This window comes from Ammospiza caudacuta, chromosome 29 (assembly GCF_027887145.1).
Source record: "Ammospiza caudacuta isolate bAmmCau1 chromosome 29, bAmmCau1.pri, whole genome shotgun sequence".
Lineage (NCBI taxonomy): Eukaryota > Metazoa > Chordata > Aves > Passeriformes > Passerellidae > Ammospiza > Ammospiza caudacuta.
In genome coordinates this window covers 5,769,205-5,791,259 of record NC_080621.1, presented here as the reverse complement: position 1 = coordinate 5,791,259, position 22,055 = coordinate 5,769,205, and the positions used below count along the sequence as shown (strand labels likewise).

General features: G+C 50.5%; 1 pseudogene; it reads right to left on the bottom strand.

The window, feature by feature from the left end:
* Positions 1-22,055, bottom strand: part of LOC131569230 (zinc finger protein 850-like) — a 337,185-nt pseudogene that overhangs the window by 2,177 nt on the left and 312,953 nt on the right.

Below are 22,055 nucleotides of genomic sequence, written 5' to 3'. Positions count from 1 at the left end.
ATCCTGGACAGGGACACTGGCAACCAGGACAGAGGGACATGGAGACAGTTCCAGGGCAGGGGGGCCTTGATCAGCCACGCCACAACTTTCACCAGGGTTCCCAAGCACTTTTGCAGCTACTGGGCCTGTTCTGCCCAAAGCCCTGAGCAACCCCCAAGTCCCTCCCAGGAAACCCCACCTCCCTCAAACCCAACATGTCCCCCCTCCCCTGGAAGATCCCCCCATGTCCCCATCAATGGCTTATTCCAATGTCTTTTTTTTTACCCTAGTTTTGTGTGTTTTGAAGGGACCAACAGAAATGAAAGGAAAATCCAGGCCACGGGGTGCAAGGAAGATGTGAAGCAGCTGGAAAGGTGGTTTCTAACATGGATAACCGGCAACAGGAATGGCCTGGGCTCTGCTTACCGGGGTTCCCTGGGGATTACCCAGGGTGGATCCCTCTGCGGCGGCTGGAGCTGGAGCAGCGCAGGAAGGTCTTCCTGCACTTGGGGCACTTACTGGGCTGCCCTTAGTGCTGGCTCTGTTGGTGTCTGCTCAAGATAGAGCTCTGAGAGAAGCTCTTCCCACACTCAGGACACTCATAGGGCCTCTCCCCACTGTGGATGCGCCGGTGGGTCACAAGGGTGGAGTTGTCCCTGAAGCCCTTCCCGCAGTCAGGGCAGCGAAAGGGCCGCTCCTCCATGTGAATCCTCTGGTGCCTGACAAGATGAGAGCTGGTCTGAAACCTCTTCCTGTATTTATCACACTCATAGGGCTTCTCCCCAGTGTAGCTCCTCAGGTGGTAGATCAGGTGGGAGCGCTGGCAGAAGCTCTTCCCACACTCCCCACACTCGTAAGACCTCTCGCCAGTGTGGATCCTCTTGTGGACAATCAGGTTCGACTTGTGGGTGAATCTCTTCCCACACTCGGGACACTCATAGGGCCTCTCCCAGGTGTGCATGTGCTGGTGGCTGACAAGGGAGGAGTTGTACTTGAAGCCTTTCCCACAGTCGGGGCAGAGGAAGGGCCTCTCCTCTGTGTGAGTGCGCTGGTGCCTGAGGAGATCAGAGCTGGTCTGAAACCCCTTTCTGCATTTATCACACTCGTAGGGTTTCTCCCCGGTGTGCCTCCTCATGTGGACAGTCAGGTGGGAGATCCGGCTGAAACTCTTCCCACACTCCTCACACTTGTAACACCTCTCCTCAGTGTGCCTCCTCAGGTGGACAATCAGGCAGGAGATCCAGCTGAAGCTCTTCCCACACTCCTCACACTTGTAAGACCTCTCCTCGGTGTGGCTCCTCAAGTGGACAGTCAAGTTGGATCTCCGGCTGAAGCTCTTCCCACACTCCTCACATATATAGGGCCTCTCCCCCATGTGGATTTTCATGTGGCAGATCAGGTTGGATTTCTGGCTGAAGCTCTTCCCACATTTCAAGCACTTCTGGGGCTTCTCCTTACCCTGAAGCTGCTCGTGGACCACGAGCTCTGAGCTCCAGGCGCCTCCCCGGTCCAGGGTGGGCCTTTCCCCCTCAGATGCCGGAGATCTGCGTTTGCAGCCCCTCCTCGTGAGGGATCTCTGGGGTTTTTCCTCCCCATTGGATTCCTGTGCTGTGGAGCTGCTCAAAACAGCCTCTTCCACAAGGTTCTCCTGTGGGGATTTGTCCACCCTGGTCTCCATCCTCAGCCGCTGGTCTGGGGAAGGAAGGACAAGGAGAGGATGGGATTTGCCTCCATGCCACTGGGAAGGACAAGGAGATCCCCCCAGTGCGTCCCCAGCAGGACGGCTTTGGCAGCAGGGTTGTCCTGCAGCCAGGGGCCGTGCTGGGGTGGGATATGGAGCAGGAGAGAGGGGGAAAGGGGCACTGACTTCCTCCTCACCTGCTTGGGGCTGCTGGGCCATCTTCCTCTTCCTCATGACCCCCTCCTCTTCCATCGGGCCAAGGTTTAGAAACAGGAAATCCTGGCTTGGGGGAAAACAAGGGCTGGGCGCGTTGGGTTTGATGGTCCCGCTGCCTGTCTTGGTGTCTGCTAAGGAAGGCAGAGCCTCCCTTAAAATTGAAAATGTAAACCCCTTCCCTCTAAATCACTATAAGTTTGAAATTAAGGGGCTCTCAGGGAAAGGTATGGAAATAGGAATAACAGTTCTTTGCTAGGAAAATACATAAAAAATGCAGTAGTAGAAAAAAAACCACTGACAGAGTCAGAATCCAAGCTGACACCCAGTTAGTCAGGGTGTTTGTTGCACTCCAATTAAATGGTGGCTGCAGTCCTCCTGGAGGGACAGATGTGGTTCTGTTGAAGCAGTGGTTCCTGCAGAAGGGTGTAGTTTTCCTTCAAAGGTCCAGTGGTGGTGTAGATAGGTCTGGTCTTCCTCGGCAAATCCAGTGGAGAAGAAAAGCTGCTCCTCTGGGAATCCAGTGAAGAAGAAATTCTGCTCCTCTGGGAATCCAGTGGGAAAAGCCTGACAGTGGTGTTCCAAATCTCTGATTATATCGAGGTAGGAATGCCTGGCTCCTCCCCATGGGTGGAACATCTACCAATGGGGTGAGGTAATTTTATCAGTCCTGCAGTGAGGCTCAATGGCCCATTAACAGAAGATATCTCCCTGAAGGGCTTGTGGAAGAGATAAAGAAAACTGCCCAATTAACAGAAGATAACTGGCCCACCTGTAACAGATGGCAATAGAATACATACCCCCATCCACATCTTGCATTTCCAACCTCAGACACTCTCCGTTGCTCTCAGTAGCCCAAAGTGTGATCCCAGTTGCTCCCTTTTAACAGCAGTATGATCCCAGTAACTTCCAATATGATCCAAGTCATGTACCACCATTCCCAGTATGGTCCTAGTATAATCCTAGCTGCTTCCAATCCATCCCAGTATGGTCCAAGCTGCCTCCGGCTACATCAACACAATCAGTCCCAGTATGATGCCATTTGCTACCAGCGTGCTCCCAGTTGCTCACAGCATCTCCCACTCACTCTCAGAATGATCCCAGTCATTCCCAGTATATCACATTAGCCCCTAACATGGTCTCAATTGGCCCGGCAGGTTCCTACTCACTTCCAAAACGATCCCAGGATGATCCCAGTACAGCCCAGTCCCTCCCAGCGATGCCACTCCTGGCATCCCCCAGCCCTGTCTGTGTTCCCCCCTCCTAGATTGCCCGATAGGAGCCCCAGGGGCTGGAAGGCCTCAACCAACATCCCCAGCAAGCCCCAGTGTGGATGTGCAGCCCCCAGTTTTCCCAGTTTGCCTCTCCTTCTCCCCAGGCAGGGTTCTCCTCCTCCTGCTCCTCCCAGCCCCAGCGGGTGGGAGCAGCCGAGAGCCCCGCACTGCCCATCCCGACCTGTCCCGGCTCCATCCACGCTCCTGCCGCGGGCTGCGAGGGCTGCAGGACCGGGGCAGGAGGAATGGGATGGTGGAGCAGGGAGGGAGAAGCAGCAGGACAAGGGCTGGAGGGAACAAGAGAAGGAGGAGGAGGAGGAGGTGTGGAGGAGGAAGAGGAGGAGGACGGGTGGGAGGAAGAGCTGGGTGAGAGGAGGAGGAGTGGGAAGTGGAAGCAGGGGGAACACACGCTCCAGCCCTTCCTTTCTCCGCAGCACTCCCGGCCCCTGCGGCATTGCCCCCCCATATCTCAGGTGATCACAGAGGGGGAGCTCAACCAAATATCCTGGGTGCTCCATAGGTGGGGATTTTTTTGGGGATGGGGTGATTTTTGGAGCTCAAAGGACTCCAAAGCTAAGTTGCCAATGCCCATTGGGGAGATTTTGGCAGTGTCCCGGGAGGTTGTTTCTTCACGGGGAAGGACAGGAGAGGGGAGAACACTGGGACACCGAAGTGTGTAGCCCAGAGAGAGGAGACCGCCAGGATTCAGCCCGGAGAGGGGAACACCCTTGCGAGGGGGAAGCCCTGGAGCTCCCCACAGCCTGGAGCAGAGTCAGGTGAAACGGGAGCGCTGAGACACCAAGAGCCCCGGCATTGCTAAGAGGGAGCCCAGAGAGGGGGATCTGGGGAACCCCCGGGGGCTGCAGGGAACCCCCAGCAGCACAGAGAAGGGGGAGCCCCAGAAGCCCAATGTCAGATGAGCAGAGAGGGGGGACCCTGGGGATTCCCGTGGCAGCCTCTCCTCCTGGAGAGGAGAACGCTCAATAGATGCAGAACTTCAAGAAGTCCAAAGTGGAGAGACCAGAGAAGGGCAATTCATGGGGAGCTCTTTTTTGGAATAATCATGAGACATTCAAGTCTTGGAAGGCTTAAGGATGGTATTTCTGAGGGTTTTTCCAACTAAATTTTTTTAGTCTGGAGATGTTTATGGACACAAAATGTCTGGAGACTTCTAGAGATGGGTTGGGGCAGGACGAATGCCCAACAAAATGCTCTCATACCTTGTTTTTCTCATTTCCAAACCTTATCCAAGTCTGTTGCCCTGTCTCTGGGAACACCCGCTGGTGTCACCTTGATACATTGTCCCTGCTGCCTGGTGTCGCTCTCTGGTCTGTTCCCTGTGTCATCCCATTCCTAGGTTCCACCATGCCCGGCATCAACCCCTGGTCCATGTCCATCTTGTCTTATGTTGCACTGCAAGATGTAACCAGCAGTATGTATTTTATCACCATCTGTTGAAACCAGGAGGAGCAGTGTTCTTTATCACTTCCATGACACATCCCTCCTAACACCAGGGCAGATATTGTCTATTAATGGGCAAGCTGTTAAAACCAGGTGAGGCAGGTTTATTTTTATCTCTTCCATAACCCATCATCCCTCCAGGGAGATATCTTCTGTTAATGGGCCATTGAGATTCACTGAGTGACTGATAAAATTAATCAACAGTGGGTGTTCCCAGAGACAGAGCTCACAGACTGGACTAAGGTTTGGAAATGAGAAATCCTATTTCCAAGAGAAAAACAAGGTATTGAGAGCATTTTGTTGGGCATTTGTCCTGCCCCAACCCATCTCTAGAAGTCTCCAGGCATTTTGTGTCCATAAACATCTCCAGACTAAAAAAATTTAGTTGGAAAAACCCTCAGAAATACCATCCTTAAGCCTTCCAAGACTTGAATGTCTCATGATTATTCCAAAAAAGAGCTCCCCATGAATTGCCCTTCTCTGGTCTCTCCACTTTGGACTTCTTGAAGTTCTGCATCTATTGAGCGCTCTCCTCTCCAGGAGAGGCTGCCACGGGAATCCCCAGGGTCCCCCCTCTCTGCTCATCTGACATTGGGCTTCTGGGGCTCCCCCTTCTCTGTGCTGCTGGGGGTTCCCTGCAGCCCCCGGGGGTTCCCCAGATCCCCCTCTCTGGGCTCCCTCTTAGCAATGCCGGGGCTCTTGGTGTCTCAGCGCTCCCGTTTCACCTGACTCTGCTCCAGGCTGTGGGGAGCTCCAGGGCTTCCCCCTCGCAAGGGTGTTCCCCTCTCCGGGCTGAATCCTGGCGGTCTCCTCTCTCTGGGCTACACACTTCGGTGTCCCAGTGTTCTCCCCTCTCCTGTCCTTCCCCGTGAAGAAACAACCTCCCGGGACACTGCCAAAATCTCCCCAATGGGCATTGGCAACTTAGCTTTGGAGTCCTTTGAGCTCCAAAAATCTCCCCATCCCCAAAAAAATCCCCACCTATGGAGCACCCAGGATATCTGGTTGAGCTCTCCCTCTGTGATCACCTGAGATATGGGGGGGCAATGCCGCAGGGGCCGGGAGTGCTGCGGAGAAAGGAAGGGCTGGAGCGTGTGTTCCCCCTGCTTCCACTTCCCACTCCTCCTCCTCTCACCCAGCTCTTCCTCCCACCCGTCCTCCTCCTCTTCCTCCTCCACACCTCCTCCTCCTCCTCCTTCTCTTGTTCCCTCCAGCCCTTGTCCTGCTGCTTCTCCCTCCCTGCTCCACCATCCCATTCCTCCTGCCCCGGTCCTGCAGCCCTCGCAGCCCGCGGCAGGAGCGTGGATGGAGCCGGGACAGGTCGGGATGGGCAGTGCGGGGCTCTCGGCTGCTCCCACCCGCTGGGGCTGGGAGGAGCAGGAGGAGGAGAACCCTGCCTGGGGAGAAGGAGAGGCAAACTGGGAAAACTGGGGGCTGCACATCCACACTGGGGCTTGCTGGGGATGTTGGTTGAGGCCTTCCAGCCCCTGGGGCTCCTATCGGGCAATCTAGGAGGGGGGAACACAGACAGGGCTGGAGGATTCCAGGAGTGGCATCGCTGGGAGGGACTGGGCTGTACTGGGATCATCCTGGGATCGTTTTGGAAGTGAGTAGGAACCTGCCGGGCCAATTGAGACCATGTTAGGGGCTAATGTGATATACTGGGAATGACTGGGATCATTCTGAGAGTGAGTGGGAGATGCTGTGAGCAACTGGGAGCACGCTGGTAGCAAATGGCATCATACTGGGACTGATTGTGTTGATGTAGCCGGAGGCAGCTTGGACCATACTGGGATGGATTGGAAGCAGCTAGGATTATACTAGGACCATACTGGGAATGGTGGTACATGACTTGGATCATATTGGAAGTTACTGGGATCATACTGCTGTTAAAAGGGAGCAACTGGGATCACACTTTGGGCTACTGAGAGCAACGGAGAGTGTCTGAGGTTGGAAATGCAAGATGTGGATGGGGGTATGTATTCTATTGCCATCTGTTACAGGTGGGGCAATTATCTTCGTTTAACTGGGCAGTTTTCTTTATCTCTTCCACGAGCCCTTCAGGGAGATATCTTCTGTTAACGGGCCATTGAGCCTCACTGCAGGACTGATAAAATTATATCACTCCATTGGTAGATGATCCACCCATGGGGGGGAGCCAGGCATTCCTACCTGGATATAATCAGAGATTTGGAACACCACTGTCAGGCTTTTCCCACTGGATTCCCAGAGGAGCAGTGTTTCTTCTCCACTAGATTCCCAGAGGAGCAGCTTTTCTTTTCCTCTAGATTTGCCGAGGAAGACCAGACCTATCTACACCACCACTGGACCTTTGAAGGAAAACTACACCCTTCTGCAGGAACCACTGCTTCAACAGAACCACATCTGTCCCTCCAGGAGGACTGCAGCCACCATTTAATTGGAGTGCAACAAACACCCTGACTAACTGGGTGTCAGCTTGGATTCTGACTCTGTCAGTGGTTTTTTTTCTACTACTGCATTTTTTATGTATTTTCCTAGCAAAGAACTGTTATTCCTATTTCCATACCTTTCCCTGAGAGCCCCTTAATTTCAAACTTATAGTGATTTAGAGGGAAGGGGTTTACATTTTCAATTTTAAGGGAGGCTCTGCCTTCCTTAGCATACACCAAGACAGGCAGTGGGACCACCAAACCCAGCGCGCCCAGCCCTTGTTTTGCTCCAAGCCAGGATTTCCTGTTTCTAAACCTTGGCCCGATGGAAGAGGAGGGGGTCGTGAGGAAGAGGAAGATGGCCCAGCAGCCTCAGGCAGGTGAGGAGGAAGTCAGTGCCCCTTTCCCCCTCTCTCCTGCTCCATATCCCACCCCAGCACGGCCCCTGGCTGCAGGACAACCCTGCTGCCAAAGCCGTCCTGCTGGGGACGCACTGGGGGGATCTCCTTGTCCTTCCCTGTTGCACAGAGGCAAATCCCATCTTCTCCTTGTCCTTCCTTCCCCAGACCAGGAGCTGAGGCCCAAGACCAGGGAGGTCAAATCCCCACAGGAGAACCTTGTGGAAGAGGCTGTTTTGTGCAGCTCCACAGCACAGGAATCAAATGGGGAAAGAAAAGCCCCAGAGATCCCTTACGAGGAGGGGCTGCAAACGCCGATCACGGGGATCTGAGGGAGAAAGGCCCACCCTGGACCAGGGATGGAGCTGCAGCTCAGAGCTGGGAGTCCATGTGCAGCTCCAGGATGGGGAGGAGTCCTGCAAGTCCTCAGAATGTGGGAAGAGCTTCTCCCTGAGATCCTCCCTGATCCGCCACATGAGAATCCACACAGAAGAACGTCCCGACGAGTGTGATAAATGCAGGAAGAGGTTTCAGATGAGTTCCTGTCTCATCAGGCATCAGCAGAGTCACAAAGGCAAGAGGCCCTTCTGCTGCCACCATTGTGCAAAAGGCTTAAGGTACAACTCCGGCCTCATCACTACCTGTGCGTCCAGAGCAGGGAGAGGCCCTACGAGTGTCCTGAGTTTGGGAAGAGCTTCACCCAGAACTCCACCCTGACTGCCCACCTGAGGACCCACACAGAGGAACAACCCTATGAGTATGCAGAGGGTGGGAAGAGCTTCAGGACGACCTCTGAACTGACCATCCACCAGAAAAACCACACTGGGGAATGGCCTTTTGAGTGTGGGGAATGTGGGAATAGCTACCAGAGGAGAAGCCACCTGACCCGCCACATGGAAGTCCACACATGTCTGGAAGAGCCCTACAAATGTGGGCAGTGTGGGAAGAGCTTAATGTCAAAGTCCCACCTGATTGGCCACCAGAGGATCCACACTGTAGAGAGGCCCTATGAGTGTATTAAACGCAAGAAGAGGTTTCAGACCAGCTCCTTTCTCCTCCTGCACCAGCAGCTTCACACAGATGAGAGGCCCTCCAACTGCCGTGACTGCGGGAAGGGCTTCAAGCAGAACGCTGCTCTCATCAGCCACTGGTGCATCCACACCGGGGAGAGGCCCTACGAGTGTTCTGAGTGTAGGAAGAGCTTCTCTCAGAGCTCTAGCTTGACCAGACACCAACAGAGCCACCACTAAGGGCAGCCCTGGGAGTGCCCCAAGTGCAGGAAGAGCTTTGTTCCTGTGACACCCTTTGTCCTCTGATTTTGGATCCTTTCCCCCCACTTTGAGACGTTTCCTCCGTATTGGATCCTTTCCCCGTCTTTTGCCTCCCTTCTCCCTGTTTTGTGTATTTTCCTCCCTACTTTGGATCCTTTCTCTGCCATTTGGGTCCTCCCCCCATTTTGGGTCACTCTTCCCCTATTTGGGGTTCTTTTTCCCCTTTTTGGCTCTTTTCCCTATTTTCCATCCTCCCCCCCCCCCCCCCCCCCCCCCCAGTTTTGAACATCCTCCCGTTTGACTTGGTGAAGTTTTGGGTGCATCCCGCCCTCCAACCCTCTCCCCACCCCTTAACCCCCTTCACCCCCCACCCCCGTCCACCCAGGCATGTCCCCAGTTGTGTTCCTAATTGTCCCCCCATGCCCCATGGACTCAGTGCTCGCTATCCTGGATGCCCTTGAGTCCCCAGCCCAGGACTCTGGATCTCCTTTGCCAGGAATTCCGGATCTGGCCTGGCTTCCAGGGAACACCAGTGGCACTGGGGCTCGGGGTGGGTGGCCTGGCAGGGTTGCTGGGATGGGGTTTGGGGTCATCTTGGCACTGACCGAGGGTCTCGTCCACTCTGCAGTGAGAAGTGGCCCTGGCTGGAGAGTATGGGATGGATGGGGGCAGGAGAGGTTGGACACTGGTCCAGATGGACATCCAAGCCATGATTCCCACTCTGGATGGACACTGGTCCAGATAGACACCAGAGCCATGGATCCCACTCTGGATGGACCCTGGTCCAGATGGATACCAGAGCCATGGATCCCAGCTGGATTCTGATCTGGACAGCCCCTGGCCCTGCAACCCCTCAGCCTGGCCTGCCCCCAGCCCAGATGCCCACCAGCCTGCCCACAGCCTGGCCCATCCCACTGTCCCACCAGTCCATCCCAGTAGCCCCCAACCCAAAATCCCCCCAAATAAACCCAATGCTATAACATCAGCTCCACATGGTCCCTGCAGAGTGAGAGGGAAACTGAGGCGAGGCCTGGGGAGGTGACTTTGTGGTGATGGGAAGGTACTTTGGGACCAACCCTGGAGACCCCAAAAAGAGCACCCACCCCCCAAATTGTCACCACAGCATGATGGGTCCTCCAGCTGTCACTGCAGGAGCCACCAGCTGTCACTCCAGGAGCCACTGTGACCCTGCAGCCCCTTGGAGGGGTGACCCACGGTGTCCCCTTGGTGTCACTGGCACGTCCCCAGTGGGAGCAGCGGCATCACCTCCTGGGCACAGGTGAAGGAGGAGGAGGAGGTAGGGGCGGGGGGGGGGGTGCAGTGCAGAGTCACAGAGCATCCTTGGGGGGATGGAAGTGGTTAGGGAGACATCAAAAATGTTGCTGTCCCTTCTCCCCCACCATTGGATGTGGGCCACCCCCTGTTTTGGGGCACTGGTGACAAATTGGCGGGTGGTGGTGACAAAAAGCACAGGTGCCACCTCAGGGATGGCACAGAGAGGGGTCCTGCAGTGCCACCAAGTCCCCCACCCTGAGGGAGTGACAAAGGGGGGGTCGGCAGGGGGGAGGGGAAGCGTGGCAGGGGTGCCACGGAAATGCCCCCAGTTCGTCTGTGCCCGGGATGTGGGGATGGCAGAGCTCCGGTCACCCTGTCTCCCTGGCAGCTCGTCACCGTGACCGTGTTCACAGGGGTCTTAGGATGAGGGAATAGACGAGGATCTGACTCCATGTTTCAAAAGGCTTGATTTATTATTTAATTATATAGATTATATTAAAACTATACTGAAAGAATAAAAGAAAGGATTTCATCAGAAGGTTAGCTAAGAATAGAATAGCAAAGAATGATAACCAAGGCTTGTGGCTCAAACTCTCTGTCCAAGCCAGCTCACTGTGATTGGCCATTAATTAGAAACAACCAATCAAAGATCCACCTGTTGCATTCCACAGCAGCAGATAACCATTTTTTACATTTGTTCCTGAGGCTTCTCAGCTTCTCAGGAGGAAAAATCCTAAGGAAAGGATTTTTCATAAAAGATGTCTTTGACATATCACCCTTTTTATTTTAGTTAAATTAAAAAGAAAAGTGTTTGTCATTTTGTCTGCTGTACCCATGCAGAAGAAAGAACAAACACTTGACGGGTTATCTCTTGCCAATGAAAAACCTCAATCAAGTGCTGATGTGGAAGGATCAGGGAAATTCTTCACTTGTAGAACATAAAATTCTATCATATCACCAAAACAATCTTACAACATAAGAAAATGCAAAAACGATGCAAAGAAATTCATTGCTTCAATTCCAAACAGCTGAGTTACAGGAGAAAGTCCATCAACTGAAGATGTTCCTCTTTGACATTTCTGAAAGTCCCTTTTGGTCCTGAAACAGGCTTGCAGAATCCTGAAACAACAAATTGCTAAAGAAAAATCATCAATGATTATCAAAAATCCATTGACAGTTGTCAAACAATTTTGAGAAAATTTTTTTAATGCCTTGGCCACACTCCTTTATTGAACTACTTGTAATTTTTTGGCTCTTCAATGCTTTTGAGATGCTACTAGCTCTTTCAACTTTTTTTCTTCCCGGAAAGAGCAGCAGCAGCAGAGAGGAGCCTGAGAGGCCCTGAGTGGGCACTGGCCCACGTGGAAGGATCAGGAACCCCAGACCTGTCCCACAGAACAGTGGTCCAGGTCCTGACGGGGGAAGCAAAGCCCCCAAACCCAGCAGCCAGCCGGGCAGTGGACCTGGCCCAGGGAACCGAGCCAAACAGCCCAGGCCCGGTCTGCGAGGCGGGCTCTGTGTTGTCACAGCCCAGCACAACACTGCCAGTGCAATGGCAGAACAAGTGACCAAACACATCCTTCCCCCCAGAATCACCAATGCATGCTGGCAGTGAGGGGACAGAAGCTGTCCTGAGAATCTCCATCTCAGATCTGGGAATGTTTGTTCCCCACAGAAAACAAGCGATGATGGCTTTCCGCCTTTCCCTCTGCCTCTGCAATGCAAATGCAAAAGTTGTTCTTCCCATCTGCCTCCCAGTACCACCCCCACCCCTTTGGGCTGAGGACCAAAGGCAGAACTTTCAGGACCCACCTCCCCCTTGCAGCTGGGGTGCACGAGGGATGGCAGGGAGATTCGCACCCTGCAAGGGGAAACAACCAACCAAACACCCCCCAACCCACCAAGAATGCTGAGCTTGAAAGAAGGCGGCCAGGATGCACCCGCACTCAGCTGTTGAGCCATGCCTCCTCCACGGAAGGAGAGGCCGGCCGCTGAATCTGCTGTTGCAAGGGCAAACGGCATGGGACGGTCTGAGCTCAGATATGCCTCCGGTTCCCGGGCAGCCTCTGACGCAGACATGGAGGACGGAGTCCCCGAAGGAGGCAGAACTGCTGGGGCGGCTGGTGGGGGTGGCGAGGCCAGAGAGAATGCAGTTGCAGCAGGCTGCAGGGGGGGGTGACGGCGGCAGCACTGGGTCGCTGGTCTCAACTGCAAACTCCGGCATCGGCGCTGCAGGTGAAAGCAGGGCCAACGCGAGCGGGGCTACGGGGACCCACATGGGGTCGGCTCTTGGTGCATCCACAGGCGGCGCAGCCTCGGAGACATGCTGGCGTCGACCGCCATTGTCACTGAGTGCATCGCCTAGCAACACTGGCGCAGCTGCGGTAAGCGGTGGAAGCAGTGCCTGATCGCTGTTGCCTTGCAACACCGGTGAAGCCGCGGGAAGCGGTGTTTCTGAGTTCGCAAGCCCAGGTGGGGCCGCTGCACCCACAGGCTCTACAGGAGGGATGGCCGTGGGAGAGGCCACGTGGGGAAGTGCCCGCACCCGTGGGGAGGGTTGGGGAAGCCCCACAAACTCGGGAGGCGGGACCTCGGGCACCGATTCCACCCCCAGGTCTGAGCGATGCGGGGTCCAAGAGGCCGGACGGGGCGATGCCTGCAGAGCTTCCAGGGGCGGCTCAGCCCACTCAAACCCCCTCTGAGAGCAACGGAGGAGGGAAAAAGTAGCTCCATCTGAGCATGCTCCGAAAATGCAGGGGAAAAACTTCTTTGGCTGCGGGGAAGACTTCACCCCTCTGCTGCGAGCCAGGCAGGCTGGGAAGCAGCAGATCATCTCCCCCAAAAGGAACTTCTCCCGTGAGAATTCGGGGGAATAGGGCTTGCCTCCTGCAGTTAGCAATCCAGGGAAAGGCAGCCACTCTCTCTTTCAAAACCGGGAAGAGTGCCCTGAATATTGGATAAATGCGGGGGTACCCGAATCCAAGGTTCAAAATGGCTTGGAAAATGGATTCCATACATTCCCATACGAACATATCAAGGTCAAAGAGCACATTCGTGAAAAACCCAAAGAACTTTCCCATTGAAAAAACTTATAGAAATGTCTCTCCAATGTCAGGGTCCATCCTAGTTGACAGATGACCTGATGGTTCGTAGGAATGATCTCAGAGTGCAAAACACCAACACGGTACAAGGGGCTTTGCAGTGATAATCAAAACAAATGTGGTTTTATTGAAACAACCACAGCAAAAATGCGACAGAGGGATTAAGGGAGAGACAAAGATAGAGAAAGAGTGAAGAGAGAGAGAGGGGATATAGCTATCAACGCAGAAACAAAGTTCTTTGGTCCAGTCCAGTCGAGGGTCCGCCTGCTACGCTGGGGAGATCTCAAAGGCTCTAGCTAACTCAGAGGTTTTTATTACTGAAAATTGTGAGGGGGGGGGGAACAGATACAATAGGGAACAGATGTAACAGGTAGTCTATGTTCTCAGCAGTAAATGAGACCCATTGTTTTCTTGCTCCAGTGGTCACAATCTGCAGGCAAATACCTTGCTTCAGTCAGCTTGCCTCCCCCACACACCTCGCTCGGGCTGGAGGTTTCAGTCCCAGTCCTTGGAAGGGGCAGAGGGGCCTTTGAGGAGTTTCATGTCTCAGTCCTTGGTGGAGAATCTTCTTACATCTCAGTCTGTCTGTCATGGTGGTTGTAAAACAGGTGAGGGTCTTCTGTGGGAGACCACCCGAAACTCTGGGAAAGTCCAGCCAGGCCGAGAGGTGGGACAGCTTCCAGAGCTGCTATTGCTGCAAACAGGGCATGGTGCCCTCTTCTTAGCTTAAAGCAAACACGTGTGAAAACAATAGCTTAACACTATGCTTTCAGGTCTCAGGGCCCGTGGCGTGTGACTTTTCTCCTTCAGAGCCAGAGATTCTCGACGGGGGGGGGTCTTCTCTTCAGTGGTCTCCCAAGGACGATCGTGAGGCAGATGAGGGAAAATTTGGAGACACTCTCACACGACCCCGTGACTCACGATTGTCTTGAAGGGATCTTCATCAGCAGGGCTCTGGAGTGTTGCTGATCAGTCTTGCCGTACGTTGGTAGTATACCCAGAAAAGGAGAGACAGTATGTCAGAAAAAAAAGAAAAGAGAAAAGGAGGAAAAGAAAGGATAGGAAGAAGAAGGGGAAAAAAGGGAGACAATAAACAAACATAATTAATATTGATTATCATAATGATTTTCAGAAGTTGTTGATTAATTAAAACAATATTCTTGTTATAACTTAAAAAAAAAATAATTAATTAACAATATTATTTTTATAACAATTTCAAAAGATGTTTCAAACAAATCACAAATAATCACCAGCAAAAGCAATAAACAAGTCATAATACAAGCATTAACTTTAAAATAATTTTCTAAAACAATTCAATAAAAATCAAAAGTAATTTCCACAAAATCATAAAAGAAAACAAAATCAGGATTACTCTGAAACACATATGCTTAATTCATAATTGCTTTGTGTCAAATGTCTTGGGAATTTCCACGGTGCAGGGGACATCAGCCAAATTGTGTGCATTAACTATAGACATCAATCTTGTCAGCTGTTTCACCATCTTCTAATTCATAATGAATAGGATTACTGATAAAATAAAATCAAACAGAATTAAAACCAAAAGTATAACAATGGGATGACACACACTGTTCAAGACACTCGTAGCAGTAGGAGACCACCTAAAAAGTGTATCCCACCACCTGTGCTCGCATCTTTCTCCACTCTTTCCATGTCTTACATTGTGATGAACAGTCACCCGGGTCTCTTGTCCGCTTTCCTTCATCTTCTCCAGGATTTCAACCAAGTTCTGATGGAGCAGCAGTTGTCTTACCAGAGTGAGATTCATCTCAATAGGAGTAGACATCAGTTTGTGAATCAGTGTGTAGTTAGATTGCCACAGGTAGTGAGAAGTGACTGGAGCTTCACAAGAAAAAATCACATCCTGAAGTCTTAGTAAAGTTACAAGCATAGAAATTTGAATGATCTTTTGTATCTACTATAACATTTTATATGAGCAAAAAATCACAAATAGTTCTAAAACATGCACATGTATTGCCTATGAATTGTTTCAAAAGCCTCATTAGGACAAATCTCAAAATGACAGATATTTTGCTCTATATCTAAACAAATGTCTTGAACTATGATTTCATTGCTTTCAGAGATGAACCATTGTTGTTCTCGGGCAATACAAGATTCCAAATCAACAGTTTGCCATTTCTTACCAATTTGACAGGCCCATTCTCTATGTTCAGAAAGATAGAGAATAGCGCCGTCATAATTCAGTTCTAATGCTAGAACAGGGAAAATCAAATGCTCTGAGGCATTTTGTATAGTTAAAAAAAAACTGTCGTTGTATTTAAAATTAAGTCACAGGTCAAAATTCACTAGGTTCCACCAGGATTGGAATTCTATTTCAAAGTCAGTGGCACTGTCTCAAATTATTTTCCGAATTTCAGTGAGAAAAGTGCCTTCTTCACCTTCTCTTATAATTGAAGCAAAAATTGACTGCACCCACAATTGTGCCTGGATACAGCTGAGAGCCAAAGAAACATTGTTTTGTGTAGCACCGAGTGCATCAATTACCAATTTGTGATCATTTACATTTACTTTCTCCCAATTTGGTAATATGCTTGATAGCAGCCACTGGTGTGTTCACAAAGCCAATAAGAATGACTGCAGTGGTTGCTGTAATTTGATCAAATCTTTAATTGTGACAGCCAATTTATTCAAGTTCAGTTATTTACATGTCATGTATACTATCATCACCTGGTGTTAACATAAAGGAGGGGAAAGCATTATTTCTGTTGTCCATCACTAGTGTTATCATGGTTTATTAGGTCTTCATGTCCCTTGGAGTTCTTCTGAAAAAGTAAACACAACAGACTCTGCCACGAAGAGGCAGAAAAAGTTAGAACAATGGAATTGTCAGAGAGGTTTTGAACAGCAGTGGTACTTCCCCTACAGCAGCGGGGGGTCCACCAAAAACAGATTGTCCAGGGTAATGCCCTGGGTTCTTGAAATCATCATCTGGTCTCTGTAGTGAAGGAATTATGCTTGGAGCTGTTGGGCAAAAAGCAGTGATTTTGGAACACTCATTTACCCCCCATCCATACTGAGAGTTGTGAGAAATCCATTTAATCTTTTCACCTTCTGCCCAATCCTGCACACTTTTGACAGTAAAGTGAGAAACATTACCAGATTGAATTTCCTGTGGGTTTAGGAAAATCCCAAACCATCCCTGCATTGCTTTAACAGTATTATCTCCTGTAGTTCTTTTAAAAGCATCAGCCTGGAGCAACCCAAATATAAACATAGCACAGGACTTGGTGTTAATACAGACAAGAAAGTAATTCTGTCCCTCACTTTGGAAAATACTCCAAACAGTTAACAGTTCTCCAACCTGGGCATTGTCCTGTTCCTCTCTGTTAGCAGAAGCGGAGCAGAGAGGAGGGGTTGCTTTAGTCACAGAGGCAGGTTTATTTTGGCTGCTACCCAAGCTGCCAGTTTCTTGGATTGCCCAGTTCTCCTCCACCTACCTGGGTGCCAAGCCAACCACAAACACTCCCCCTTCCCAGGCAGTGTACCTTTTCTCAGCATCTTTGAAACCACAGGAATAAAAACCAACAGGCTTTTTCAGACCCTCCGGACCCTGCTGCCAAATGTGTACTGAAAGCTGTGAGGAGGCAAATCCCCACTCCACCTGAAAGGGGTCTGTAGGATGGATAGGGTCCAGTGCTTGGTGAGCTGTCACTTCAAGAATCAGCAATTGCAATGTTTCTTCCTGAGAAGAAGTCCAATCCCATTTTATTCTTTTTCTCAGCGAGTCATAAAGGGGAACAAAAGGGTCATTCTGGTTACTAAGAACTTTCTCTGGTCTTTCAATAGGAGACAGAGCTACTATGGTTTTCTGAAGGAGAATTGCTGTAGGTTTAAGTGTTCCCGGAAGCCTTTGAGTTAAAGAGGTCATAATTTCAGGCTTTACAGGTGATTGAATTGGAGATTCAAAACCAGGAATTAATTTCTTTTCATGAATCAATTGCAGGCAGCCGTTTTTGTGAATGTTTTCCCAGAGTTGGTTAGGGGTACCAACCAAAGGGTCTCTCCTTTCCAAGGGGTTAAGCCCCTCAGCCCAATGAGCTGTGTGCTGATTTAGGGACCATGGGATGTGTCTGTCTGCTGTTGTTAGGAATGCCCCATGTCCCCAGCACCCACCGGCTTCTTGTTCTGACAAAAGAATCTGATCTCCCCCAGTGAGAGACACTTGACAAATGTGTTCTGTTTCAGATTTCTGGGGTAGAAGCCCGTACTGCTTTGCAAGTTTTGTTAATTCAGTAGCAGTGTACGGGATTTCTTTAGTGGTTTTGTGTGGGTTAAGATCTTCATTATTGATATAGTTGCATTCTGTTTCAATTAGAGGTTTTATGTTGTTACAGCAGTGTTTCCCGCAATTTTTCATCAGGGTTAATTCTGTTTGAGAACAATTTTTTACTAGTGTGAGGAGTTTCTTTCTCCTCTGTTTCTTTTGAGGAATCAGAGTTCTGTGAATTTTTAACATGTTCCTCTCTCAGGGCAGTCCGTAACAAGATATTTACATTTCTTTCTTCATCCAAATGTTTTTGCATAACTTCAACTAGGTTTTGGAGGGAGTCTATGATAGCATTTTCCTCACTTTTTCGCTTAAAGCGAGTTTCTATGGCTGCTGTGAGACAGGCACCCAAGACTGAGCAGAAGATGGTTTTATTTGTGCCCAGTTTAAATTTTGTTTCATGTTGCAAAGAAGATATTCTATCAATAACATTTTCTAAGTTAAACCAATTGCAGTTTGCCCATTCTTCTCCCCCTGGAGAAGGTGTGGCATTGTATTTAGCAAGCAGAGCATAAAATTCAGCTTTACCTTTTGCACTGAAGTTTTTAGTCATTTTGTGAGGGGACCAAAGCTACACCAGGGAGTTAACTTAAGTTACACAAATCACACAGCCTTTTCACTGTCCCCTTGCTTCCCTGGGTAGTTGAAGAGACAGAATCAGGCTGGGAGGCTCTGTGAGGTTGCTTCAAGTTTGTCTCTTCCTTCCCAGACAGTACAGATACGCAGTCACATGAACACACACACACAAATGTTTTCTTTGTGAGGGGACCTGAACCTAGGACAGGGAAAAAGCCCCTCAGCCTTCGCTGCGCCGCCCCTCGCTCCCTGTGTAGGTGAAGGGACAATACCTGTCTAAAAGGCACTGCTTAATTACTTCAAGTCTGCCCCTTCCCTTTTAGACAGTCCAGGTACACAAAATACATAAGTAAAAAGCAGTAACAGGTTCAAATTCAGCTCAAAAACAACAGTAACAGGTTCAAATTCAACTCAAAAACAGCAGTAACAGGTTCAGATTCAATTCAAATACAACAACAACAACAGTATCAATATCAGTAACAGCATCAATATCAGGATCAGGAGAAGTATCAGTGTCAGTGTCCGTGCCGGTAAAATCAGTAACAGAAGTGACAGTAACAATTTTCCCTGCTTTTGCACCGAAAAATCTTTTGTGTCAATTCCAGAGCCTGTGTGCTCAATCGAGCGTGAGATTTGGCTTTGGCGTGTGTAGTCTGTGAGAGGTTACAAACTACACAAAACCTGCAAAACCTCACTGGCTGCTGGAATCCTTGTCCGTGACGCCAATTATGTGAAGGTCCACCCGAAATGAACGGGTGACGAATGATTTTTGGGTGCAAAAATAACCAACACAAGGCACAGGGGTTTTGTAGTAACAAATCAACAAGGTGCAATTTATTGATTATAACCACAGCTAAATATGCGTTTGGTTAAGGGATCCGGGGAAGAGAAGGGTAAGACAAGGAAAAAAGGAAGGAAAGGAGGTCAGGGAATGGGGTATAGCTACCAAAACGTGATGTCTTCGGGGTCCTGCCGCCGAAACTCGCTGGTACATGTCTTGGGGAGATCTCAAAGCACAGTCGGACCGAACCCCAATATATCTTGGTTGGGGGAAGGTCCATTGTTTTCATGGCCGAATGCTCACATGTACGTTAAGTTTTCCCCCTCCCTGAGTTGGGAGGGAGTGCAGTCCCAGTCTCTGGACGGAGGTTGCCAGGGGGGTGACAATAGGGTGCCAGAGGGGTTCTTGGTTCCTTGATGAGGGGATTCTCATCTCAGTTGGTCTGTCACGGTGGTTGAAGACAGGCAAGAGGGGTCTTCTCATGGAGCAGGGGGGAGCCACCCCAGAGCTCAGTCCAGCCAGCTCAGGAGTTTGGAAGAAAGTCCAGTTCAATTGTCCAGAAAAGGGCAGCGTGCCCCCTTCGAGTACAGCATGGCGTGTTCTGCAAGCATCACTTGTGAACACACTAGATAAGCAGGAGACTTTCTTTCCCAACCGGCTCAGCAGTTTTAACCTTTCGGTAGTCTTTTCTCATGACAATTGTGAGGCAAAAAATGAAGGATTTTCGGATGGACTTCTACACCAACCCAAAACCTGAATCCCGAATCCCAAATCCCAAATCCCAAATCCCAAATCCCAAATCCCAAACCCAACCCAAATCCCTTTCCTTGTCCCCCTCCTCCCAAAGCCCCTCCCACAACCCTCAGATTTTGGGATTTTGTCCCTTGTCCCATTTTCTCCTGTCCCCGTCCACCCCAAGTTTCAGGCCCATGTCCCCCCCCATTGGAATTCCTTCCTCCTCCTCCTCCTCCTCCTCTTCCTCCTCTTCCTCCTCCTCCTCCTCCTCCTCCTCCTCCTCCTCCTCCTCCTCCTCCTCCTCCTCCTCCTCCTCCTCCTCCTCCTCCTCCTCCTCCTCCTCCTCCTCCTCCTCCTCCTCCTCCTCCTCCTCCTCCTCCTCCTCCTCCTCCTCCTCCTCCTCCTCCTCCTCCTCCTCTTCCTCCTCTTCCTCCTCCTCCTCCTCTTCCTCCTCCTCCTCCTCCTCCCCCATCCCACTCCCTTGGGGTGCCCAGTTCCCCATTTCCCCATCTCTGAAGGCCTCCCCTCACCCCAACCCTCCCATCCCCTACTGGAACTGGGGGCACCTTACTGGGAGGGGGGACCTTACTGGAAGGAGGGGACTCATTACTGGCAGTGACTGGGGGCACCTTACTGGGACTGGGGACACCCTGGTGACATCTCGGGATCTCTCCACAGGGGACAGTGAGAGCCTCTCAAGCGAGGAGATCTGAGGTGAGCACCCTGAGTTCTGTGGGGCCTAGACCCTCCCCTGGCATGGCCATCATCCTTGGGGTCATCCCAGAGTGCCCCAGTACACCCCAGTGCCTGCCAGTCCCCCCAGTACCACCCTGACCCCACCTCTTGGGGCAGCATCATCTGGCTGCTCTTGGGAGGCTCCATGGGGCCAGGACCAGCTCCATGGAGCTGGTGAATCTGTGGGGTCAGAAACTGCTCCAGATCCTTCCATGGGGTCAGGAACTGCTCAAGGACCATCCATGGGGTCAAGAACCTCTCCAGGTCACGGTTTGGGCTCTGGCTGTAGGATCGGGCCTGCTGGTGACACCCGTGTGCCGACCCCTCCAGTGGCAGGAGGAGATCACCGTCCCTGGAGAAGCCCACTCCAAACTCCTGGGATCTCCCCTGGAATGATCAATAAACTCTCAGCAGAGCTTGGTGTCTGTGTGTGGGAATGGGACTCCAGGTCCATTAATGGGGTCAAGAACTCGTCCATGAGCTTCCATGGGGTCAGGAACTGCTCCAGGTTCATCCGTAGAGTCAGGAACTGCTCCATGCCCATCTGATGCCTTGTGAAGGCTGATGTAGAACAGAGACTGGATGGAGCTAAAGAGTAAAGTAGGTATTTATTAAGAGGCCTCAATGGATCTATCTTGGGCACCACAACCCAAAATGGCCACAAAAACGGACAACTGGTCACAGGTCTCACAACTCTAGAAGTGTTGTTCCATTAACATATTGGAGCTAATTGTCCAATTACAACTTTAGCCCATGAAGTCCCATCCTTCTTGTTTTCTCTCTTCAGTCCACCATTGTTTGTGCTCTTGGGCCTGAGATCTGGATCATTTATCCTTGGTCCCCAGCTAGAGAAGGAATTGTTTTGTCTCCCTACTCTGTGAAGAGAGCTTACTATCCCCTAATATGAAGCCTAGACTTACACAGTAAAGCAGAACAGAATCTGAAAAATATAAAAGCTAAAACCTGAGGCATCATTTCCCTCCTTTAGAGGCTTGACAAGGCCTTTACATTGTTGAGTCTGTAGTCTAAATATTTACTAATAATAGGTATTTAATAACAGATGAGTATCTAACAATAATAAATGACTATCAATACAAACATCTAATAATAAGCAGAAAAATATCTAACAGTAAATGTCTAACAACAGTAATGTCTTGGACAGTCAGTTATCCTGCAAAGAATAATGATTATTTTGAACAGTTCTTTAGGCACAGTAAAGGAATTATTTAAACCAGGTTTTCATCTGCATTTAGTCTCTCTCTTTACAGTTGTTTCAGGAGCAGAAGATTTTTTAACTCTGGAGTAGTGAATCCAGAGTCCTTTGCCAGCGACTTTGACTGCAGTGAGGGTGATCAGCAGACCTTGGAATGGCTCTCTCCACTTGGCTTGTAGAGGATCACTGTCCCACCACTTAACATAGACCCAGTCCCCAGGTTGGAAGGGATGTGCAGGTGTGTCCAGTCCCATGGGTCTGGATAGCACAATGTAATTCTGGAGCTTCTGCAAAGTGGAACCTAAAGCCATTAGATATTTCTGCAAATCAAGTTTTGCCTTCATGTGAATTTCCCCCGGAATATGCGGAATCTGATAGGACCTGCCACACAGTATTTCAGAGGGACGGATGTTATCCTTTCGCCTCAATTGAATGCAAATTCTTAGTAAAGCTATAGGTAAGGTCTGAACCCATCTCAGGGATGTTTCCTGACAAATTTTGCTAATTTTTGTTTTGAGAGTCCCATTCATACGTTCAACTTTACCACTCTCTTGGGGTCTATAAGGTGTATGCAGACCCCAAGAAATTCCCAAAATCCAGCTAATTTCCTTAACCACTGTTGTAACAAAGTGAGGTGCCCTAGCT